Raw genomic sequence first — 7,486 nt, 5'->3', positions numbered from 1 at the left:
AGTGGCTGGACCGTAGTTTTTATGAACATTCCATGAGTTTTGGAAAAGAATTTTTTTATTCTCTAAAGATCACCTGCAAAATCCTACATGTCAATTAGCTTAAAACTTGCTAGTTTTGTTATTTAAATTTTCATAGCTTTATACTGTTTTGTCATTTCAGCTATCAATTAGAGAGTTGTGTTAAACTCTCCCATTCTGACTGTGGATTTCTATACTTACCCTTGTACTTTTGTCAATACCTACTTTGTATGTTTTGAATCTAACTATTTAAGCTACACAAGTCCAGAAGTGTTATATCTTCCTGATGAGTCACTCCTATTATCATTCTGTATCAACACTTTTATCATTAACAATAAATGTCTCTCTAAAATATTTTGTTTTGTGTTAATAGAGATACACAAGATTTCCTTTGTTTAGTGTTTTTTTAAATTAATGGTTCCAAAATAGAGGTCAGCAAACTACAGCCTGAGGGCCAAATCCTGCCACCACTTGCTTTTTAAATGATGTTTTATTGGAACTCAGACACACTCATTCATTTACATATTGTCTACGGCTGTTTTCAGGTGACAACAGCAGAGTTGAGTAGTTGCAACAGAGACTTTATGGTCAGCAAAGCCCTCAGATATTTATTGTGAGGCTCTTTACAGAAAAAGTTTCTTGACCACTGTGATACAGTACTGAAGAGATTCAAATGAATATTTATTTATAACATATGGGCAAACCATGGACACCTGTGTACCCAACACCCAGTTTAAGAAGTAGAACATCGCCAGAATCTTTGAAGCCGTCGGTCCCTCCCTGACCTTAGCCAGGTTCCTCTCTCTCAGATTCAGCCCTCTCCTGCTTATCATTTGTGCTTATCACTCCGCTGTTTTTCTTTATACTTCTACCATGTTTGCATCCATAAACAATATATTGTTTAATTTTTCATGGGTTGTTTTTTGTTTGGTTTTTTTGCGGTACGCGGGCCTCTCACTGCTGTGGCCTCTCCCGTGGCGGAGCACAGGCTCCGGACGCGCAGGCTCAACGGCCATGGCGCTCCGCGGCATGTGGGATCTTCCCGGACCTGGGCACGAACCCGCGTCCCCTGCATCGGCAGGCGGACTCTCAACCACTGCGCCACCAGGGAAGCCCTTTTCATGTGTTTTGAACTTTAAATCAATAGAACCATACTGTATTATTCATTGAGAATTTGCTTTTCTCACTCAATTTATTATGTTTTTGAGATTCATCCTTGTTGTTACTTGTAGCTGTAGTCCATTTTCACTACTGTTTAGAATCTCATTGTATGTACCAAAATTTGCGTTTCCATTCCAATGCTGGTAAGTATTTCCAGTCCTTCTGCTGTTATTAAAAGGGGTTGCTACGTACATTCCTGTATGCAACGCATGCTGCCCATCATCTTTATCAGAGAAAGACAAATTGTTTTCCAAAGCAGTTATAAATTTATAAATTTATCCTCCCACCAGAAACGTGTAAGATTTGCCACCATGGCCTCACCTACAACTGATATTGTCTGGTTTCTTTTTTTTTTTTTTTTTTTTTTTTTTTTTTTTTTTGGGGGGGGGGCGGGGGGGGGGTTGGCCAATTAGGAAGTATGATATGAAATCTTACAGTTGTTTTAATTTTTACTTCTCAGAATATTAATGAAGTTGACCATCTTCTCCAGTGTTTAATGACATTTGTATTTCCACTTCTGTGTTAGCCTTTGTAAGCTGATTATCCATTTTTCAATTTGATTATTTGTCTTATTCATGCTGACCTGTAGTTCTTTATTTTGCCTCATACTCATCTTTTACCAAATCCTGTTGCAAATATCTTCCCCCAGATTTGGGGTTTTATTTTCACTCTCATCTTAGTGTGTTGGTTTTTTTAACAGGGATTTTTATGTAGTCAAATTTATTCAGTCCTCCCTTTATGACTTATACTCCCCACATATTGTTTTCAAAATACTGTTCCCTGATGCATGGTCACAAATATATTCTCCAATATTGTCTTCTAAAAGGTGTTATGTCTGCCTTTCACATTTAAATCTTTAATCCAGCTGGAATTTACTTTTGTGTATAGTATGAGGGAGGGATACAGTGACTCGTCCATCTCATTGTTACACTGTCTTAGTTAGTACAGCTTTATCATGATTTTAACCGATAATTTTACACTAGTTCTTAATATGAAGTAAGCCAGGTTTCCTCTCATTATGCGTATCTTATTCTTAGCCCTTTACTCTTCCATAAAATTTAGTATTAGCATAAAATGCTACAAAGAAAACAAAAATCCCGTTGGACTCTTAATGAGAATAGCCTTGACTTTTCAGATCAACTTGGGAAGAACTGGCAGCTTTGTGAAACTGTCTTCTTATCCATGAGCATAAAATATCCCTTTATGTCTCCTTTAACATCTTCCAATAACATTTTATAATTTTCTCTTAAAGGTTTCTTACAAATCTTTAGATTTCTATTTCTTTATAGGTACTATTATAAATGGTACATATTTTATTACAGTTTCTACCTATTGATGGCTGGTAACTACCAATACCATTTATTTTTATAGATTACATTTTTGTGCAAGAGTTGTGTTAAATTCTCTTACTAATTCTAAGAATTTATCTGTAGACTCTTTTGTGTTTTCTACATAATCATACCATTTTGGGAATATCGAGTTTTTCTTCATCTCTATCTTTATAGCTTTTATTTCTTTTCTCACATTACTGTGCTGTCTAGGACTTCCAGTACAACATTGAATACAAGTAGTGACCATAGATATTACTTTCCCGTTCCTGATCTTAAAGGGAATGCTTTCTTCAATTTTTCCTTAAATGCAATGTTTCTTAGAATATTTTTATATCAGTCTAAGAGAAATTCCCTTCTATTCTTCTTTTGCTAAGAAATGTTATCAGTTTTTTCTGTATATACTGAAATTATCACAAGATATTTCTCCTTTAATCTGTTAATGGGATGAATTACATTCATCGACTTTTTAATGTGATCCAAACTCACATCCCTGGAATAAAGCCAAATCAGACATTACATATTATCTGTTTAATGTATTGATGCGTTCTTTTTTGATAAAACTTTGGGCCTTTTCCATCTATGCTCCCCAATGTGATTGGCCTGTAATCTTACCTTCTTATGCTATCCTTGTTAGCTTTTGGTGTCAATGTTTTGTCACAGAAATGAGTGGAGAATGTTCTCTCTTCTTCCACAGTCAGTAAAAACTTCCAGAAAAGAAAAATCTGAGACTGCTGTTTCATTTTCTCAGCTTGAGTATTCTCAGTATAAATTTGAATCTCAAATGTATGTGAGGAACAGCCAGCCTGTGGTTTTGAAGATATACGGGGACTTTTCCTACCCAGACATCAGATGGAAATAGACAAACTTGTTGTCCTGTCCCTTTACTGGCAGGTGCATTTTTTTTGTCTACTCTCTCAGAAGATGCAGCCTTTTTAAGGGTTCTGTTTTACTATAGGTGTGGTCTCAGTTTCAACACCCCACCTCAAGGTTTTGTGTGGCTAAAAACCTTGTCTCTTGTCCTCGCTGGATATTAAAACCCACCTCCCCAAGTTGCTAAGATTGACACCCCACCCAAGATGGCCACACTGCCCACTTACATGCTTATTCTTCTAGTTTGCAGCCAATTAAGGATCCCCTTTATTGTCTGCAAACTCATTTATTCATTTAAAAGTATAGCTAACTATTTTCAGCACTTCTAGATGTTTCCAGTGGGACTGTCTTTAAGTTTCTAATCAGTCACATTGTCAGTACCACAAGTACTCCTTCAGTGACTCTCTACAATAACTTTGTAATAAGGGATTATCATCCCAAATTTACAGATGAGGAAAATAAACTCAAACAGGTCAATACTCTACCCAAGGTCATGCAGCTAGTAAATATGGGAACCAGGATTTGAACCACACTATGCCTTGAGACAAAGTCTATGTTCCTGACCACAGCTCCAAATTTCCATCTTTTATTAGCTGCTTGTAATCTGAGATTACCCATTCTTTACCAGGAAACGGTGGAAGGGTCACAATTCTGTGATGCAGGCACAAGCTCAGTCACAGATGTGGCCTAAGGAGGAAATCCTTTTTTATTTTTTTAAAATCCCTATAACAAGGAATCTGGTCTCTTTGCTTATTATATGGTTAAAAAATAATAATTTTTAAAAGTAATTTTACACAACAAGCAAAATTAAGAGGCAAAATACAAACCAGAAAATAAAATTGCAGCAAATAAGACAAAGTGCCAACAACCAATATATAAATTACTTATGAAAATCAATAAGATAAAAACCAGCCTAATGGGAAAATGAACAAGTCAAATAAGCAGAAAGTTCACAAAAGAAAAATCGTGAATATGCAACCTCGATACTAATTTTTTTATGCAATAGGCCTAAATGTAAGATCCAACTCTTATCAAACTCCTAGAAGGAAACATGGAAGTAAATCTTTCTGACTTTGGGTTAGGCAATGGTTTCTTAGCTATGACACCAAAAGGGCAATAGGCAAAAGAAAAAAATAGATAGATTGGACTTCATAAAGATTTAAAACGTCATGCTGCAAAGGGTATCATCAACAAAGTGAAAAGACAATTCACAATTTGAGTGGAAATATTTACAAATCATATATCTGATATATATGATTTTTATCCAAAACATTTAAAACTCATACAGCTCAAAAATAAAAAGACAATAACCCAATTCAAAAATGGACAGGAATCTGAATAGACTGCCTCCGAAGAAGCTATACAAATTACTGCCAAGTGCATGAGAAGATGCTCAATGTCATTAGCCATCAGGTAAATACAAATCAAAACCACAATGAGATACAATTCCACACTCACGAGGATAACTGTAATCAAAAAGACAGACATGAAACTTATATAATGTTATAAAGCAATGTTACATCAATAAAAAATAAATCTGAAAAAAAAGAAAGACAGTAAGTGTTGGCAAGGATACGGAGAAATTGGAACCCTCGTTTAGTGCTGGTAGTGATGTAAAAGAGTGCAGTTGCTTTGGAAAACAGCCTAGCAGTTCTTCAAAAAGTTGAATCCGTAGAGTTACCATATGACCCAGTGATTCCAATCCTAGGTTTATACCCAAGAGAAATGAAAACATACATCCACAGAAAAATCTGTATATGAATGTTCATAGTACATTATTCATAATAGCCAAAAGGTGGAAACAATCCAAATGTCCATCAACTAATGAATGGGTAAATAAAATGTGGTATGTCCATTGAATAGAATATTATTCAGCCGTAAAAAGGAACGGAGTACTGCTACATGCTACAATGCACATGAACCTTAAAAACATTATACTAAGTGAAAAAACCCTCCAGTCACAAAAGACAATATAATGTATGATTCTAGAATATATATGAAATGGAATTTATATGAAATGTTTAGGATGGGCAAATATAGTTACAGAAAATGGATTAGTGCTTGTCTTGGGAGGAGAGAGGAAACAAGGAATGAGTCTAATGGGTACAGGGTTTGTTTTTGAGGGGGCGACAATGTTTTAAAGTTAGTTTATAGTGATGGCTGCACAACCTTATAAATATACTAAAAACACTGAAGAGTACATGTTAAATGAGTGAATTATATGGTATGTGAATTATATCTATCTCAATAAAGCCATTTATAAAGAAACAATGACCCAGTGATTCCAATCCTAGGTTTATACCCAAGAGAAATGAAAACATACATCCACAGAAAAATCTGTATATGAATGTTCATAGTACATTATTCATAATAGCCAAAAGGTGGAAACAATCCAAATGTCCATCAACTAATGAATGGGTAAATAAAATGTGGTATGTCCATTGAATAGAATATTATTCAGCCGTAAAAAGGAACGGAGTACTGCTACATGCTACAATGCACATGAACCTTAAAAACATTATACTAAGTGAAAAAACCCTCCAGTCACAAAAGACAATATAATGTATGATTCTAGAATATATATGAAATGGAATTTATATGAAATGTTTAGGATGGGCAAATATAGTTACAGAAAATGGATTAGTGCTTGTCTTGGGAGGAGAGAGGAAACAAGGAATGAGTCTAATGGGTACAGGGTTTGTTTTTGAGGGGGCGACAATGTTTTAAAGTTAGTTTATAGTGATGGCTGCACAACCTTATAAATATACTAAAAACACTGAAGAGTACATGTTAAATGAGTGAATTATATGGTATGTGAATTATATCTATCTCAATAAAGCCATTTATAAAAAGAAACAATGAAAAATGAGACACTTCTTTGGCTATCAAGTTGGCAGCTTTTTTTTTTTTAATGATGCTAACATCATGCCTCAGCAAGGGTACAAGAAAATAAGTATGAGCGGAAGTATAAATTGATGCATATTTTGTGGAAGACAGTTTTAAACACATATCAAAATCCTGAAAATATGAACTGGCTTTGCTCCAGCAATTCCCCCTCAAGGAGACATAGCCTAAGGATGTATCTAGAGACCTGTGCAAGCTTTATATATCACAATGCTAATTACATTAGATTTTTAAATAGCAAAACAAGAAAACTAGAGGCATATTAAATATCCAACAATGGAGAAATAAAGACATTATTATAAAGACAAATATATGAAAAAATATTATCCATCTGTTAAAAATCATGTTGTAAAAGGCAAACAGCAAGAAGAAGTCACCACAATGTTTCATAATAAATGAAAGACCAGACTACAAAGTAATATGTAGAGAATCATTCTAATATTGTAAAAAAAAAAAAAAAGCATTACTGAAAATACATACTTTAAAATATTAACAGTGATTTTCTTAATGTGACAGGATAATGGAAGACCATTTTTTATTTTCTTCTTTTTTCTATAGTGTTCTAATTTTCCGTAGAGAACACTCACGGGGCTTTTAATGACAGGAAAGTAGAATTTTAATGTGTTTTGGATTTTCCACTTTCCTGGCCCATCCTCCCCTAAAATGCAATGATTGATGGGTTGTAAGACTTGAAAGTCAAGGACCCCTAAGTTAGATAATTTCCAAGATGCTTTCTATTCTTAAGACTTTGATATTCTATGCTTAGACTATTTATTTTCACAGCTGGCCTAAGAAATTCTCAGAGACACATTCTTCCTATTTTCTTAGAGACTGTGGGCCCCCATTTCCAGGCAGGAAGAAGCTGCAGTCTTGAAAAATAAGGCTATTCAGCAGTCTGGGGACCAGGACACCACAAGATGAGACAAGGCAACCCCTGCAGAGACCTGGAAACGATTTTTCTCTCTCAAAATATAATTAATCAATTTTGTCCAAAGAAGTGGAATCAATATTTTTATAAATGAGATGTTCATATGCCAGGAAGGAATTGTTGCAATGGTCACATAATCTTTCACCGGCTAATCCAATGTAAATTTTACGGGCTTTTTAGCCCATGTCTTCAGCATTCGCCAACCGAACTTTTTTCCACTTTGGCATTCTGATCACGACTTTCCAATCCTCTTGTCCAACACCCCCCCCCCCCC

The sequence above is a fragment of the Lipotes vexillifer genome, unplaced genomic scaffold (genome assembly GCF_000442215.2).
Source record: "Lipotes vexillifer unplaced genomic scaffold, Lipotes_vexillifer_v1.1 scaffold426, whole genome shotgun sequence".
Classification (NCBI taxonomy): Eukaryota; Metazoa; Chordata; class Mammalia; order Artiodactyla; family Lipotidae; genus Lipotes; species Lipotes vexillifer.
This window is presented reverse-complemented; position numbering follows the sequence as displayed.